Below are 19765 nucleotides of genomic sequence, written 5' to 3'. Positions count from 1 at the left end.
TGGCAGGGGTGGGGAAGTTGAGGAGTTAGAAAAAGAGTGAAGATAATTTTTTAGAGATATTTCCTTCTAAAGATGTGTATTCTTGTGTGTGATTCGATTGGCACTGTAGGCTTTTAACATTATCTTTAAAGAAGAACTTTGGGCAAAACTTTTATTAACCTTTGCAGGAAGGTTACCCCGGCACTGCAAGGGTTAACTGCTCATTTTTGTTTAGGTGCTAAAATAAAAAAGTTATACTCACCCGAACCACTAAGCCTCTAAAGCCTTTCTCCTGTTATGCTGAAACATTGGAATGTTATTCAGCGTCCTCATATCTATACACTGTGTATAGAACATCATGCAGCAGTCTGCGGTTCTGTAACTCATCATGAGTTACAGAACCGTAGACTGCTGCAGCGAAGGGGGAGAGCGGCTGAAAAGGCCAGCCGTAAAGCAAGCCAGTTCCACGGTTCAGGTGAGTATAACTTTAATTTTTTTTGGTACTTAGGTAAAAATGAGCAGTTAACCCTTGCAGTGCGGGGGTAACAACACTGCAAGGGTTAATAAAAGTTATGCCCAGGTGCAGAAGCTTCTAATGCAGAAATATGGGTAACTATGTGTAAGATATTATTTACGGTGTAGCTATGGTTCCCAACTCTTTTAAGATTAACTTATTTGCAAATGACACGCTTCTTTCTCTAAGGCAAACCCTTATTTCCCTAGCTGTTTTATTCTTCATTCTTCAGAAATTCTCCAAAATATGGGGTTGACCATAAACAAGAGTAATTCCATGGAATTCAATATATCAACTGCTGTTACAACCTCGCTTTAAGGACTATTACAATCTGGACTGCAGTTACTCTAAAGATCCACCGGAGGGCACCAACATTCTCCTTATCATTCCTATCAACTAAAATAGCAGTAAGCATACCACAGACTGTGATTTCCAAATGCTTGCATATTGATAGAACTGTGCATAGGGATAACTTGATTGCTCCCATTGATTGTTGTCATCCTTCACCCCACTAATCTAAAAGGACTGCTCCCTACAATAAAACCTCATCTATTTTTCATGCTAAGTAATTGTTGCCTAACTCATTACCATAAGACTGTAAATTCACTGTGGTGTAGGATTGCACCCCCTCCTCATACTTCTGCAGCTGTGATCCTCCACCTAAAATAAGACCTGTGGGGTCTGGTTGTTACACCGTACAGCACCCCCTCGGTTCTCCTGAACCGAAGGGGTCCTGGTGCCGAAGCTAGCCGAAGGATCGGCCGAAGCTACGGCCAGATCCTTCGGCAGCTTTGTGAATAGACCCCTCTATTAACTTCAAGTGTCTGATTTCCACTTAGAATACTTGGGGATACACCTGACCCATGACCTTTCAATTCTATACTCAGCAAATTATGTCTCGTCCGTTTGAAGTCTTAAACATTTGTTATCCTCTTGTCCTAAATATAACATCTCTTGGATCGGGAAAATCAGTTCTATAAAGATTATATTCTTAACAAAGCTCCTTTATCTGTTTCACACCCTTCCCATCCCAGTCCCGACATATCCCCATAGATCGTTTCAAATTCATATCATGAAATGCATCCAAAGACCAAGCATTGCCAAACATACTATGTTCATATACAAAAGCCAAAGGGGTCTTGGAGTCCCCAATGTCCATAAATATTATGCGGCAGCCCAGATTGCCCCACTGACTTCTTTGTTTGCCCTGTTGGTCGACCTGAAAGCCTACTGTTTCTCTCCTGTTACTCCTTGGGCCCTCCCTTGGCCCCCTTCACAGTCTAGGCCATAATCTATGAGTCTCTTGATGCAGCATAACTTAACTGTGTGGGACTCTACTAAATATTTCAGTAAATGTATCTCCCCACCCACATCTACTGCTGCTACTGGGCAACTGGGCAACCCATCCTTCTTACTTGATTTAGAGTCACCTGGTGCATTCTGCTGGTGGACCTCCCAAAAGTCCCCCTATCTCTGCTCCTGCATCAAAGATGGCATTGTCTATAGCTGGGCTGAGATTAGAGAAAGATTCAAGGCTCATAAGATTTTTAGGCATATGCAAATATAACTTTAGTGCTCAGTGAACTTAATTTGAACCCATTTCTACAATCCCAGCTTAATTGTCTGCCTACAAATACCTTGAATACCTACATTTCCAAGTCACAACAACATATGAAACATAATTTAAGGACCTCACCTGGTGGTATATGGTCCCCTCTAGCTTGGCACATCGTCCTTCTCTCTCCACAGCATGTTTTCTTATTATGCCCCTGCGTGGGCTTTTCTGTTAACATTTTTGGGAAACTGATAAAAATTGTTGCAATAGAAAATGACATCTAAATAATGAAAGTAAAAAAAATAAAGAGTAAAAATTGTGTTAAAAGCAGTAATTTACACGTAGTGTGTGCATGCATTATTAATTTTACTTGATCATATGACTGCATCCATGGCAGCACACAATTAAAATTTCTGGCCAGCTGTAGTTATATCTGGTCAGCACAATAAACGTTGCCAGGTACAAAGGAGAAAATCACAACTGTACATAGAGGATCTCATGTAATTAATTCTATTTTGTTTGCCAATCCTAAATGTTATCACCAACTACTTGGGAACAAACAATGTTGTTCTTGCAGCTATATTTATTCTGTAGCTGATTTAGTTTTGTAGGAAAAGGAATATTAAGGAACTGAATATTCAGTTTTTGCAGAATCAATATCTTTGTTTACCTGCTATCTATTCAAGATAAAGCCTATATTAGGAAAATACGAGTATGTCCTAAATGTATTACAGCACTACATGGTATCTGTTGGTGATCTGTTATTGTATTGTGGCAGTAGTATTGCTTTATCAGTTTGCTGAATTTGAAGCATAGTTTTTTTTTTTTTTTTTAAACACATACTTTATTGCTAAGAAATGTTTGCCCATGTCCTGTATCCAGCCCATGTCCTGTATCAAAGCTATTGGTTTGAATGTTCCTTCTCAAAACAGATTGACAGATTCATAGGGTAAGCCCATTCAAAAATGATGTGTTGTTTAAAACTGGATCATGGTGAGTTTAATCGTCCACTTGACTCTTTCCCCCTCTGTTGTAAAGTCTAGCAACAGTACTTGCTGCATTCTCTGTGATATAGAATGAATAAAATATTCAGTGTAATGAAACCTCCTCCTAAAGACAATGATAGATGGGCAAGATTTGGAATTCAGCTGTAGCAAGTTTAGCTGCCAAATCCCCTAAGAAAATGCATACACCGTGAGTAATTTAGCCTGCTATCCCCTACCAACAATGGAAATATGAGTTTTGAGTATACTTACCCTCTAAGAAACATGGAGTGTAATTGATAAAAAAATTGCAGAGCCACTCATCCTGCTAAACTGCATGTACATTTGTTATGTGCAAATGCAGTCACAATCACATGTTGTTATTACATTTTCTTTCAGGTCAAATGTAATATCAGGAAAATAACTTTTGATGGGCACTTGATGGAGGTGAGAGCATAGGGAAGAAGTATTTCTATCTATCTCCCACTCCGACTGCCTTTAGGCGATCCCTTAAGACTCATCTCTTCATTGAAGCCTATCCTACCTCAAACTAACCACTCAACCATCATGTTCGAAAAACAATTCACAGCTACCTCCTCATGTATCACTTGTCCCTCCCTTTTAGATTGTAAGCCCTCATGGGCAGGGCCCTCCTTACCATCTTGTCTTGAATTGTATTGTGATTGTAATGTCTTCCTTATATTGTAAAGCGCTGCACAAACTGTTGGTGCTATAGAAATCCTGTATAATAATATAATATTTATTTTCTATGCCTCTCAGCTAAAACTCGTGGCCCTAATGTGGTATTTTCTTGATTTTACATTTGTATTTGCCTCCAAACACAAAAAAACAAATGTACATGCAATTTCACAAGGAATGGCTCTGGGAATTTTATTTTTATAAATATACCTCTATGCAATGTGCAGTTTCTAAATCTGAGTTTTATTTTGTTCTTGTGGGTAACCATAACACTGTCCTTCTTGTGTTTGTATGTATGCATAGCTGGTAGCTATCCATATGATCTAACCCTTCTTTAAAATATGATGCCACCTTTACATACTATTAGGTAGCAGTTGTCCTCACTATGATATCTGAAGGAAATGCTTTGAATTTGTTTTTAATCATTTTCTGGAAGCTTTGAAATTTGAAAGATAAAAAGATCTAAATTTGAAGCGTAATAAAAATACATTAAGTGGCATATTATTTTCAAAACCTGATACACAGATACATTTAGTGTTTATGGAGTCATTATTTCTGTGGAGTATAACAAGGTAATTCTGGTAACAAGGGTTCTTCCTATCTGTGCAGGTTTGATCTGCATATAATATTCAAAAGGACTTCACACTGTTAATATACTGGTTTTGGTTGCAGTATAAGTATTTTCCCTTGTGGGAATGAATAAGTCAGAGGTATGTGTCAACCGAGATGCTAATGAACACAAGCTCAGGAGATACTGTATATATCATGTTTATTTTCAAGATCATTTTTATTGTGATTTCAAAGAACATTGTACATAACAAATACATTAATTAACTTAAAACTGCAATGTTTCTATCTAATATTATTAAAACGTGATACTCAGATACATTTGCAGGGCTATTCACTAAGAGGTGCTTTAAAAGCTTTAAAATTGTGTGCACCCGTAAAATCGCAAAGAAACTAGCATGCCTACAATTTTCCATGGGCAATGCTTTAAAAGCTTTTACCGCTCATCAGTTTAGTGTAATCAGTGATTGATGGGCCTAGAATTATTGCTCTCACTGCGTCGTTCGCAGCGATATGTAACATGTGTGGCATAATCGTTGTTTTTGCACGTAGGCGCACCTGACGTGTATTTACGTTTATAAGTGCGTGCACGTGGGGGGTGGGGGACTCAAAACGTTTTTGGGTGTTTTTTTTATTTTATATGGGACATTCATTTTTTTTAACTTTTTTTTTTACACTTAACTTGATTGCTATCACATAGTGGGTAACAAGTCCCCTATGTGATAGCCAATATACACTGACAGGTCTTCTTTATTGAGACATCAGGGGTCTCTGAGACCCCTAATGTCACCTAGGGACCCCCAAAGAAGCTGATGAACCAGAGATCTGCTTCACCAGCTTCTACTCTGGCTCTCAGCCAGAGAAATGACAGCTAAAGGGGGAAGTGATGTAATAGACATCGCTTCCGCCTTTATAATGGGAGTAGGAGGAGAGATCAGTGGTGGGGGAATGCTGACCTCTCCTCCTTCTCGGTATGGGCAGCAACGGGGGAGCGCGGCAACAGAGGGGGGGCCCACATTGCACGGTCATACAAGCGATCGGCTTGCTATAGACCTGGCCAAACGCTTGTAACGGCTGCATAGATTCCCGGCAGGGTTCTGCTCGCAAGCAGAAAAAAAACCCACGTACATGTACGACCACCCGCGGGGAAGCATCCCCTGTCCGCCCGTAATTTTACAATGGGCAGATGGCAAGGGGTTAAGGAAGGGGCACCACCCAAAAAAAATGTGGGACCCCCCCTAAAATTCCTACCAGATCCTTGATCCAAGCACCGGCCTGGTGGGGCAGGAAAGGAGGGGGATGATCAAGCGCCCCCCCCCCTCCCTGCGCCATACCAGGCCACGTGCCCTTGGCATTGGGAGGGTGTCCCCATGCCCATGGAGACAAGGGCTTCTGCCCCATAATCCCCACCCGGTGGTTGTGGGGGTCTGCGGGCAGGGGGGCTTATTTGCATTGGGGTGCCCCTTTAATTAAGGGGCACCCAGATGCTGCCATCCCCCATTTTGAATGAGTAAGGGGTACTTGTACCCCTATTCATTCACCAAAGGGTTAAAAGTAAATGTAAATAAAGAAACTACACATTTTGAAAAAGTCCTTTAATTAAAATCATCGCTGCTCATTTGATACAAGTTATCTGATCAAATCACTTGTATAAAAATGAGCGGCGGCTCCTCACTGTACATTTAGCTCTGCTTGACCAAAGCAGGACTAAATGTACAAAATAACGACTCACCCGGTCGCTCGGAACTGCATGTCTCAGGCGTCGGGCGGTAGGAATTCCACACCCCTGATGTCTGCATACAGGCAGTCCCCGCGTTATGGAAGTCCGGTCTTACGGACAATCCGTACTTACGAACGGGGTCCACAGTACTCCTAGCCGCCGGTACATTTAGGAGAACTGTGGCTGCAGCGGCCTGTGTCCTTTCAAATCCCCGCTGCTCTCCACGCCTGTGTTGGCGGAGGCAGCGGGGACACAGACCGTTTCATACCGCCGATGCCCCACGTACCTCCGCTGATGTGCCGGCTTCCTCTTCAGCAGTTCCGTCGGCTTCCCCGGTCCGGACGCGGCTCCCCTGCCCGCCCCCCTGCCTACTCTTTATTGCAGGCTGGGAGCCATACCCAGCCTGCTATTTGATATTGTAAAATGCAATAGCCAATAGCAAGCTGGCTATTGCACCCGCCCACTGTCTGCTGTCAATCAGCATGGGGGGACCTGATAGAGAACTTTCTGCTTCAGGCCCCTCCTTTGCTGATTGACAGCAGGCAGTGGGCAGATGCAATAGTCAGCCTGCTATTGGCTATTGCAATTTGAAATAGAAGGCTGGCTATGGCTCCCAGCATTAAAATACAAAGTTTTAAAAAATAAAAAAATTTAATTAAAAAGACAAAATGTAAAAAAAGTAAAGAAAAAGTTAAATAAATAAACATTAAAAATGCAAAATAAAGTTTATATAATAAAATTAAAAATAGAAAATAACTTTTTTTTCTGTGTCATTTTAAATAAAACATTTTTAAAATTATATTATATTCTTCTGAACAACAGGAACAGACAGCAAAAGAACCTTGACTCATGGCTTGCTATAATGCTTACTATAATGTATAGGTCACTTTGTCATTGAAGATCGAACTGACCGGGAAAAGCCTGCTCTACCACACAAGTGTATTCCGTTTTCACTAAAAGTGGGAAACTGCAGTATTTATGAACATTATGACAATAACATATGGAAACAGAAATATTCTAAACACTAAATCATACCCTGAAAATGTAGTACTTTTCAATATAAAACAATATTATACATTTACAGTGACATGCCATGAGTGTTGAATTAACATCTAAAGAGTAACAGCTTTTACTAGAGTTTTGTTAATCATTATACAAAGGTGAACTGAACTATATGGCTTTTTCTTGAATTTTATGCAGCTGTCCCTATGTATCAAAAGAAATGAGAATAGGGAACAGGAATAACAAGATTCAAGCTTTTGGACAAAGGTATTAAATGTTTACGAGCATATATCAAAAACAAGAGTGGAGCATACACCACAGATAGCTTTGCTTTCTATTCTCCCAGGGGGAATAGCAACAGCAAAGAGGGGCCTCCTTCATTTTTTCTTAAGCGCAGCTAGGACAGTTATACCGCGGCATTGGAAATCAACAGAACCTCCAAAACTGCGGGAATGGATGGAGCAGATGTTTTTTCAACAGAGAATGGAAGAACTAGGGGCTATGATGCAAGACAGGCTCCCTCAGTTTTTAGATACATGGGATAGTTGGATTCAGAATGGTAAGACTACTCAAATAGAAGAATTAGCGGGAAAAGAGCCTACCTAAGGATTATGAAATATATAAATCAAAATTCAAATGGCACCAGCTCATCCATATTTTTGTTTTGTATGTTTTGTATGTTGGGGTACTTTGTTAGGTTGGTATGAAGAGGAAGATAGCCTCCCCAGCCTGAGAAGAAAAGCCTGTCCTTTAGTAGAGGCAGCAGCAGACAAGAAGAAACGCCAAGCATCTTTGTTGTGCCATCTTCCAACTTATTGATGTTCAGAGGGCTCAGCTTCCAAAAATTCAGAGATCATAAACTATGACTGCAACCTATGAAATGTGAAGTACTGTACCTCAGCAGCAAATGTTCAAGGTCCAGTCCTTTTTGTACTCCCCTTGCTACAGCATCCAAGGGGACTTTTCTGCTTATCCATTGGCTCATCTCTATCTCATTGCGTTGCAGGCACAACATAAGCATCCTTTTCTTGTACATCTTAGAAGGGAGAAAACAACAAACAATGTCATTTAGAAATGTAGTCACCATTAAACTGTAATAAAAATTATTTAAGATGCAGTATTTTGTATTTATTTATTTATTTATTTCCACTACACACATTTTTGTTTCCTTTTTCCAAAGGAGATATGAAACTTTGCAAAGTAAACTGTTAGGTTGTTTCTTGTAACATACAGAGGGAAAAGTCTGTGTGTCTGGTATTCTGCAGCATGAGAGAAAGACATTAATCTAGTATAAATATGACAAAATGAAACATATCCACACAAAGATTGCTATTGCTGAACTGAATAACAGCTGAATGCAATCACATGCAGTTCATCTGAAAAATTCCAGAAGTCTTTCAAGTTATTTAGAGAATTTAAAAAAATAGATGTTATGGCAACGGGAACCAACTACAGTATACTATATATGTTTTATTAGAAAATACTTGCAAATGAAACAAAGAAAACACACAGCAGGATAAGGGCATCAAAAAGGCCATAAGACCAAGTGGTCCATCAAGTCTTCCCCTTTTGTTGTATTTATTTATTTAAACCTTTTTGTCTAAGTATAGATCTAGGTTTGTCTCAAGCATGTTTAAATGCACTTCCTGTTCACTAACCCAGTACCTCTGCGTGACGTTTGTTTGAAGCATCAACTTCTAAGTTACAGGTCTATTCACGAAGCTGCCGAAGGTTCCCGGCCGCCAAGGAGAGAAACACTGCTGTTTCTTCTTTTTATTCTGACACGGAGCTATGTCAGTTCTCCATCAGGTCCATCAGCAGAGGGCGGGTACAATGCTAGTTTACTATTGGCTAATGCAAATTGAAATAGCCAATAAGAATTTAGCAATGCATTCCAATGGGCAAAAAAAAAATATATTTTTTTTCTATTCTGACATGGCTCCGTGTCAGAATAAAGAAAAAAAAAACAACTACCAGCCTGAAGTGAATAGCCGAACAGTGTTCGGCTCACTTCACTTCAGGTCAGTCATTCACTCGGCTGCCTACGGCAGCTTTGTGAATAGACCCCTTAGTTTTGAACTTTTTTCTTGCTAGTTTGAGGTCATGTCCCCATGTTCATAGCTTCATATTCAATAGCTTCATATTCAGAAAACAGCTTTCCTAAACTCTACTCTGGCTTTTAATGTATTTAAAGGTTTCAGTAATGTCTCCTCTTTTCTAGAAAACACCTTAAAACCCCAAACAATAATCAGGGGAATTCAGAAAGAGTGTCATTGAGATATAAGAAAAGTGTGTCATGTTTACAGAATAGTATCGTTATTTGTGCCAAATTCACGTACAAGACTGCATGTCATTTATTCATTTGGCATGAACCTATGACACTGGCTCTGGCTTGTAAGACAAACTTTGGGACAGATATATGCACACTGGTAATACATAGATGTGTTTTATATTTGCCCGAGAGATTTCAGTTGGATCCTCCGTTTCAAGGTTGGTCACACCTGAGGTATGTTTCGCATACAATATGAACGTACGACAGACTAGTTGCGCCAAAAAGTATTTATTACTTTGCATAATGTTTTTTATTACAGAACTGTCAGAGTTTATTTAATTAATACTGTATGTGGCAAGCACAGTAGAGGTCTGGAAAATGGTGCAGCTTGTTTTTAAATTTGGCGCAGACATTTCTTAGGCTGCATTTATGCCATATTGAATGCCATATGTTTTCTGAAAGCAGAATATTTGATATTTGCGCAAAACAATATATTTAGGATAAAATACACTCAAATGAATTCTTCTGCACACAAACAGAATATAATACCCAAACTGTGTGCGCCTGTGAAGTGTCAAAAAACTACAGTGCCCCAAATTGCCCATAGGTGAACTTTTAAAAGCCTTTACCGTACCGTGTATGTGGGAGGAATGGCACTTGTTTTATTTTATTTTTTTATATGTGACTTTATTTTTTTTACACTTAACTTTATTGCTTTTACATAGGGGGGTAACAATCCCCCTATGTGATAGAACAGATACAGTAACAGTTCCTCTTTATGGAGCCATCGGGACCCCATATGGCCCCTAATGTCACCAATGGACGCCAAAGGCGCTGTTAAAGCACAGATCATGCAGCACTTCGTACAAATTAATCACCAACAAGTAAATGAGTTCTCCTTTTAGAAACCTCATCCAGAACATTTGCCTGGTGTGTTAATGTCTACTTGTTAATTTATGTAAAAAAAAATAGAAGAGAAACATAAATACATAAATCCAATCAGGCTGTCAATCTAAAGAGGTATGGGTCATGGTTTTTATTGGGGAAGGGTGCTTATATTCAGTCTGAGAGAAGGTATGTCAGTTAATAACTAGTTTATACTGGATTTTAGAATGTGAGATCTGACTTTGTAGTGGTGACTCTTAGGTATACTGATCCCCATACTGTGTGTAGTGAATGATGGTGTTGTATTTAATAAAGTGCTACCCTCAGTTTCCTCAAAATCTACAAGTCAGTTACAAACATTGTCACATTTAAGTCTCATGTCTGTGCTAGGCATTCAGGGAAGGTGACACATTTCATGAACACCACCAGCTTAAGACACATTTAACAAAAAGCAGAGTTATCATAAAACCACACCAGAGCGTTCCACACTAGCAACAAAGTAGACCTTCATCAGCAGGGTCTTTAAAAGATTCCTTATAAAACCTATTGTAAAGGTCCAGGTTGTAAAACAGTCCAGAAGGTTTGAGCAAAACGTATTCTGCCAGAGCCAAACTCAATCTCTATTCTACAATCCATGCTGTGATTGAGTTACCTTCATAAAAAGTGATGATATTAATGTACATGAAGATGCTAATCCATTAGTCACCTAGCTGGCTGAAGGAACACATTACACCTCCTAAGAGAGATATACATAATATCTATATCATATTTAGTCTTAAAAATATGAATAATATTTTCATTTGCACATTTATAAGTTGGTTGTTGGATTGTGGAACCTTGTTAGATGGAAATATAGATATATTTAGAATTATTGGTGATATGTGTCTGCTGGAACATAATGAAGCACTTCAGCACTCCTACCTCACACTGTTGCACTGGAGCTTTCTACTAAATATACATGTGTCATATTTCAAAGGACCAGTGTATCAGATTGCATTCATTCTGCAAGTAAATTGGACTCTCCATGAACCCAAAGACCAGGAGAACTTTACTTAAGTATTTTTCCATTTTTAATCCCTGTTATTTTACTATTACTCATGTCTGTTTTGTAATATATTCTCTGTAAAGATTTTCTTCTCTGTGAAGGGCTACCATGGTTTACAACTCTCTTGTACTCATTTCTTGGCATGGCAGCTAGTGTTACAGATATTTAATAAAGGTCAGAGTTGCAACAGTGTATGCGGCAAATAGTACTTGTTTACGTTAAAGCACATGATGGTGGCTAATGAGTGTGTTCATAAAGGTTTAATCACTCCGATAACATGCTCCAGTGATGATAACTCTCAATTTACAGCTGCTTAGATTGTTGTCCCAGAGCAGGGTGGGATCTGACATTATAATCCTTCACATGGAAGTGTAGGTGCCCATGTTTTGGATCTGGACAGATGTGGGTAGGTATCTTTAGGCCCAAGGTGTGATGGGGATAAAAAGGACCAATAAAAAAGATCAGCAATTTGAACGCTTTTCAACTAGATGATGCAGTAGGTAAGGGAGATGGTGCCCATCTATAGTGTGATCCATTCTGCTTACCTATTGCATTGTAAAGTACAAATTAGGAGGAAAGTGACACTCCATCAGAGCATGTGGTGGTTAGGAACAGGTGACATCAGTTCTCCTTTCTTAGACTCAACTTCCTCAGCATGGTAGTTTCTTTGTTCCAAACATGGTACTTTATACTAGGGACACATTTTTTTTTATATACTATGAGATGAATTGTGGTATCTAAAAGTGTAAACTATGCCTGAAGAGCTAGGAGTGAAAATGTACATTGTTTAGATATGTACATTGGCTCCCGCCAGTTGTGCCTTTCTGTCATTATATGGCACTGGCTCAGAAACCAATTCAGATACTTTATAAAACTAGTGAAAGAGGGAAAGTGAGAAAGTGCCCCTAGTTGTGATGGTTACAAGGAACCCACATTCATTTTCTGAGTTTAAAAAAACATATCTGGCTGCTAAAATGTGTGAGAGCTCTGCATTTACTAAAGGAGTTTAAAATCTTCCCCGTAAGAAGAAAATTCCTGTTTTCCATTTACATATGATTAAGTATTTATAGTGAACAAGTAAGTAATAAAAAAACCAGATCTGGGAACTCTCTAGCATTAGACCAGATACACCAGGTTATCAATACAATTATTAGGTTACTGGATGTTACCTCCTACTTGACCACTTGTTGGTGACTAGAGTATTAAAGGGAGTATTACAGCTACCAGTCATGCAAAAGGCAGGTGAAAAGGAGAACACTGCATTCACCTGAAGTACCTGACATAGATATGGGGATCAGAATAGTAAGGCTGAGCTGCAATCAATTGGTCTGCATTTCATTATCTCTTTATTTTTGCTATTGTATATTGGTTGCCCATGTGTGGCAATGATAGACTGTTTGTTTCCTGTGTATTGCTACCATTGCATATTTGTTACCCCCATTGCCTGTATGTTGACCATGGTCGTCCCAATATAGCTTTGTTGCTCACATATTGTCATTGCTCAGTTGTTGCCAATGTATTGTTACAATTGTTAGTATGTTACCAATGTTTGTTACCCATCTATTAGCAAGATTGGCATAGCTATGATGTTGTCATCATTACCAATGCATCTAGTGTAATAATGTGACTGCAACCAGCATGCACTTCAGGCTGGTCCAAGGCAAAAAATTACATGATTTTCTTCTTGGATGTTTCTTCTAGTTTTTTTTTTTTTTTACCAAATTAGCAAACCAGCATAACATTTTGGTGCCTTGATGTTAGCCTAATTTCAGTACAGTAACTATACAAGCAAAGATGACATGCACACATGCATGCACAAGGCACACAATACATTAATACTGTATATTGTAGTAAATAAAATGCACTGATAAGACACTGATAAGACACTACCTTTTACTGCATATTCCTATCTGTCGCTCTGAATTCATGAACAACAAATCAGTTAAAATACAGTATTTCCAGACATACATACTCTTTAAACTGTGACCTACATAGAATACTATGGCAAATATTTGCTCACATTGCATTAACATGTAATGTTCCTACTACAGAGATCTGAAAGAAAATGAATCTTTCCCTTACAACATTCCAGAAGTATGTTTAGTTATATGCATGTCTTTAGGGGGTCGGCTGTGCAAGGTATAATATATATTTGTTTTATTGTCCAAACCTGGAATTGTTCACTATTTAACATGATAGTCATTTTCAGTTTGGAGCAGAACTGCTGGCAAGTGCAAATTGGAAATGCATATGGGAACTGTATTCCCATAAACATTCCCATATGCCAGAAGATTTTAGCCCTCAGCAAACTCAGGGTTAGATTGGCAGTCCTTGTAGTTTAGTAGAACCTGGTTGTAAAAATACATTTAAAACATTTTTAATCAAGCCATAACCACTTGCATTGCGTTTGTGCTGGGAGCTTAGCTTTAAAGTGACACTAAACTCAGAAGTTGAATCTTAAAAATGCATTCAAGCACCTTAAGTATTAACAAAAATGTATCTTATTTGTGCATCACTCAGCTGCAGATCCTCAAATCATCTCTGAATTCATGCTGACACTGTCCTTCCTTCTGGAGGGTGGCTACTTTTGTTCCCCATGGTCCATGTGTGTTGTAAAGTAGCCACCTCTCCAAGATCACTCCCATCATAGACTACACTATCAATACAAATTAGTAACCTAAACATGAGATTGTAGTCCATCACAGGAGTGAGCTTGGAGCGGTGGCTACTTTACAACATACACAGGGACAATGGGAAACAAAAGTAGCCAGCCTCCAGAAGGAAGAACACTGTTGGCACAAATTCAGAGATGATTTGAGAGTGATACATAAAAAGATACATTTTTGTTCAAAGTTAAGTTACTTGAATGTTTTTTAAGATTTAACTCCTGAGTTTAGTGTCACCCTAATTTTACTTGGATCTACATATACACAGTAGGGATGCACAGATACAGTACTTTTCGAGTACCAGTGCAGATACTTGGCATTTTCATGAGAACTACCAGGGTTGCAGCGGTTGCAGCTGGGACCTGGTCCTGGCGCTCCACCACTGTCCTGAAATCATTAGTCTGTATTGTTTCACAAAAATGTCCTTAAATCATTAGTCTGTATTGTTTCACAAAAAACTGTCACATGACAATAAACAAAAATGTATCAGTACTCGTACTTGTAAGTACTCGGCAAGTACCAGTACTCGTACTCGCAAAACTGGTATGTGTGCATCCCTTTATTTATATCTATAAAAACAAAATCGTACATTAAAACAGAGATGTACAAATCCCAGGAGCTCCGTGTGCTCCTTACAAATGACAGCTGCCTCCTAATTTTTGAATTTTTCTCTAGTGTAGTCTTGGAGCTCAAAAGTATCGGTACTTGTACTCGTACTTGTACCGAGTACTGTACTTGGTATCTGTGCAACCCTAATACACAGACATTCTAATCTTTTTCATTCTTTTTATTAAGGCATGCGAAGTGCAATGAGTGAGTGCACGGAATAAAAGAGAACAGGGTTTATATGGTATCTCCATTTAACCCTGGGTAAAAACACATACTGTAGGTCAATTGTTTTACCAATAGTATGCTCTAATGCTTACAGAGATCTGAAAGAAAATGAATCTTTCCCTTACAACATTCCAGAAGTATGTTTAGTTATATGCATGTCTTTAGGGGGTCGGCTGTGCAAGGTATAATATATATTTGTTTTATTGTCCAAACCTGGAATTGTTCACTATTTAACATGATAGTCATTTTCAGTTTGGAGCAGAACTGCTGGCAAGTGCAAATTGGAAATGCATATGGGAACTGTATTCCCATAAACATTCCCATATGCCAGAAGATTTTAGCCCTCAGCAAACTCAGGGTTAGATTGGCAGTCCTTGTAGTTTAGTAGAACCTGGTTGTAAAAATACATTTAAAACATTTTTAATCAAGCCATAACCACTTGCATTGCGTTTGTGCTGGGAGCTTAGCTTTAAAGTGACACTAAACTCAGAAGTTGAATCTTAAAAATGCATTCAAGCACCTTAAGTATTAACAAAAATGTATCTTATTTGTGCATCACTCAGCTGCAGATCCTCAAATCATCTCTGAATTCATGCTGACACTGTCCTTCCTTCTGGAGGGTGGCTACTTTTGTTCCCCATGGTCCATGTGTGTTGTAAAGTAGCCACCTCTCCAAGATCACTCCCATCATAGACTACACTATCAATACAAATTAGTAACCTAAACATGAGATTGTAGTCCATCACAGGAGTGAGCTTGGAGCGGTGGCTACTTTACAACATACACAGGGACAATGGGAAACAAAAGTAGCCAGCCTCCAGAAGGAAGAACACTGTTGGCACAAATTCAGAGATGATTTGAGAGTGATACATAAAAAGATACATTTTTGTTCAAAGTTAAGTTACTTGAATGTTTTTTAAGATTTAACTCCTGAGTTTAGTGTCACCCTAATTTTACTTGGATCTACATATACACAGTAGGGATGCACAGATACAGTACTTTTCGAGTACCAGTGCAGATACTTGGCATTTTCATGAGAACTACCAGGGTTGCAGCGGTTGCAGCTGGGACCTGGTCCTGGCGCTCCACCACTGTCCTGAAATCATTAGTCTGTATTGTTTCACAAAAAACTGTCACATGACAATAAACAAAAATGTATCAGTACTCGTACTTGTAAGTACTCGGCAAGTACCAGTACTCGTACTCGCAAAACTGGTATGTGTGCATCCCTTTATTTATATCTATAAAAACAAAATCGTACATTAAAACAGAGATGTACAAATCCCAGGAGCTCCGTGTGCTCCTTACAAATGACAGCTGCCTCCTAATTTTTGAATTTTTCTCTAGTGTAGTCTTGGAGCTCAAAAGTATCGGTACTTGTACTCGTACTTGTACCGAGTACTGTACTTGGTATCTGTGCAACCCTAATACACAGACATTCTAATCTTTTTCATTCTTTTTATTAAGGCATGCGAAGTGCAATGAGTGAGTGCACGGAATAAAAGAGAACAGGGTTTATATGGTATCTCCATTTAACCCTGGGTAAAAACACATACTGTAGGTCAATTGTTTTACCAATAGTATGCTCTAATGCAGTGGTTCTCAACCTGTGTAACCTCAGGACCCACATTTCTCCTTGGTCATTAGGTCATGACCCAAGTCACACTGCACTGAAACGCACGGAATTGCGGTACCACGTGTTCCGGTGCAGGCGATTAAACTGTGGGTGGGAGGTACATGTAGGGCACCATTCAAATGAATGGCAATGCAACGCACCTTCCGCACTAGAATTCACTAGGGATGCTCCGAACATGAAGAACATGAACATGAAATTAATATTTATCATGCCATTGCTAACTAAGGCTTGTATCCCCCTAATGGGGAAAATAGATGAGCACATGTCCAGACTCCAGACCAGAACACTGTATAGTGTGGCACAGCTATATCCAATTCTGCATTCCTGGCTTTATATTATAAAAACAATTAATACTAATATAAAGCCAGTTAGTTATACAGAATTGGATATAGCTGTGCCACACTATACAGTGTTCTGGAGTCTGGGCATGTGCTCATCTATTTTCCCCACTATGGGGATACAAGCCTTAGTTAGCAATGGCATGTTTTAAATATTAATTTAATTATTCAATGTCTTTTTTTATATTATTGATCATGCCATTGCTAACTAAGGCTTGTATTATTGTATGGTGTATTATTGTATAGTGTGGCACAGCTATAACCAATTCTGCATACCTGGCTTTATATTATAAAGTTCTTATAATATAAAGCCAGGTATGCAGAATTGGATATAGCTATGCCACACTATCTATTTTCCCCACTATGGGGATACAAGCCTTAGTTAGCAATGGCATGATAAATATTAATTTCATGTTCATGTTCTTCATAATATTAAGAAACTGACCTAAAATCATGATTTTGTATTGCTTTAGAAAAAATGTGACCTGTCCCTTTAAGAAAAGTATCGGTAATTGGTATCGGTGAGTACTTGGAAAAAAGTATAGGTTCTCGTACTCGGTCTTAAAAAAGTGGTATCGGAGCATCCCTAGAATTCACGGTAGGTGCAATTTTGCGTGGTACAGTGCGTTAATTGCATGGGACTGTACGATTAACGCTGTACTATTGTGAATAGGCCCTCAAAAACACTGACCGACACCCACAACCACAGACACATTTTCACACATACATACACACTCCAAAAACAAATTTTCTTTGCTTAAAGTCCACCATATGTGCATTGCTGGCACAGCTCCCTTGTGCGCCCTGTAGAGGTGACAGGAGCCAGAATGTGATGTCACTCTGGTCCAGGCACCTCTACAGGGCACTCAAGGGAGCTGTAAGAAATGCATGTATGGCTGGAGCTCCCTCACGGCCATAGCTCCATCCCATCCCACCTTAAGCTGCCATTAGGCAATGGGCAGCATATTTTGAATGGCTGCTCGGCGTGAGAAGTGACAGTTCTGCGCTAGGGGGAGGCTGAGGAGCCTCTCACCTAGAAAAGTGGAAGGCATGCAGTGGCCCACTGAACACGGGGTCGCGACCCACTTTTGGGTCACGACCCACCAGTTGAGAACCAAGGCTCTAATGTGTACAAGTATGGTCAACTATACCTCCCCATTGGTCCATAGAATAGGACGCCTAACTGACCAATGAAGCACAGCAGGTAGGAATGGCTGAAAGAGCAAGAGCATTTCTAGCTGCTGGGCCCCCAGGACAAAGCTGAATCTGCATATGGGCACCTGGAAGTACCTGCTTTTACATTAAAGTTAATGAGATTTTAGTGGAGTTCAGGTTTGTTTAAACTGTCTTAACATTTTCTGTTTTACATCTACCAGTGACTTGCTTTTTTGCTACTTCCGTTTGTCCACAACATATGGCCAACCTGCCAGGCTGCTCTGCAATACTGTTATCTGTCCTAGTTGCACATTTTCTGGCCCTCGTACACCCCATTAAACCTACAAAGCTTTTTAACACACACACTTAGCACACTTATACATATCGCTTCTTATAATGTATTTTGCAAGCAGCAGACTACTTCTTCTATTACTGTAGCCTATATCTATCACCTTCTGTCTTTGTTTGTTTTCTTAATATGAGAAGATAAGGAAGAAAAAGCAGCGGCAGTGTATACACAAAATCTGTTTAAACAAATCGGTGAAATTATATAAAAATATGGAAGACACATTTTGAAAGGGATCTGCATGTTTTCCGAAAAAATAGATGAGTGTATGTTTCTTGTTAAACTGCATATGAAGTAAGCTGTCCTCCTATTTTGAAGCTTTTACAAAATTGATATTATCTGGATCTTATCTCAGCTATCTTATTATATACGGATCAATGTAGCCAATTCAACCAGGGCAAAATTTGCCTTGAAGCGAAACGTTATATTTTTTAAGGACGCAGTCTACCTTTAAAAAAATAATAATTGCACACATATTCATAAAAAAGTGCATTTATTATTTTCTGGCGTTGTAAAAAGTAGAACATTGCAACTGTGATCATGGGTGCAAAACTCTGTGGACATTCAGTGACCAGAGAAAAGAATGAATAGACTACATGTGCAATGATGTTATCACATTTGTACTCCATTGAGATCTATAGGTCCCATGGTAGTGGCTGTCAAAGGATCTGTAAATTAATGATGTGGTTGTATGGGTGGAGCCACACACAGCCATGCCAGGTTAGAAAAACAGCAGCAGCCTGCGGGGAGAGTAACCTCGTGATTCAGGTAAGTGGGGGAAGGGGTATGGCCATGTGACCATGTTTCATCTTACACCCTGAATATGGTCTAAAAGGTAAACTTAGCATTTAAGTTTATTCATTTGCAAAATGTTTTTATCTGTTTTCTAAAATTTGTATAAATCTTGGTTTTACAAATAAACATTTAATACCGTGTTGCACCCATGATTCACAAAGCACAGGGTTTTCTGAACAGCAAGCACAGTAAAGGCTAATTCATTGCAGAGGGCATTCGCTGGATAAAACTTTGCACAGGAGCTGTCTAGGGAGGGGCATAAGCTACAGAAAAATGAGCAGTTAACCCTTGTAGTGGAGGAGTACTCCCAAATACAATCTTTTTTTTAAATAATTGGAGTTCTTCTTTAAGCTTCAGCCATCAAACTGTGTAAACAACAGTTTTTCTTTTCAGCAAAGCAGGAAAGACTAGTCTGGCATACATGAAAAAAGGAGCGTAGAGCTCCACCTTCTGGTGGTAAAGAAAAAATAATACAAAATAGTCATATACTAAACTTCAGATTTACTAGATTTATAAAAAAAAAAACCAATATATGGTTTTATTATTTATTTGATTAAATATGATAGTCCTCACTATAGGAAAAAAAGGTGATATATACAAAACCACTATACACTCTACTAATGTAGACTCCATTTAAAAAGCAGCAGTTCAATAGAGCCTGGTTACGTGGCATGTCAAAGTCATGTGGCTGACCTCTCCTCCAATCACAAAGTTCTCCATTAGGCAAGAAAAACACAATAGGACACTGCAGTCTACATTTTTCTTAAAATGGGC

The sequence above is a fragment of the Nanorana parkeri genome, unplaced genomic scaffold (genome assembly GCF_000935625.1).
Source record: "Nanorana parkeri isolate BGI_ZX_2015 unplaced genomic scaffold, ASM93562v1 scaffold933, whole genome shotgun sequence".
NCBI lineage: Eukaryota > Metazoa > Chordata > Amphibia > Anura > Dicroglossidae > Nanorana > Nanorana parkeri.
This window is presented reverse-complemented; position numbering follows the sequence as displayed.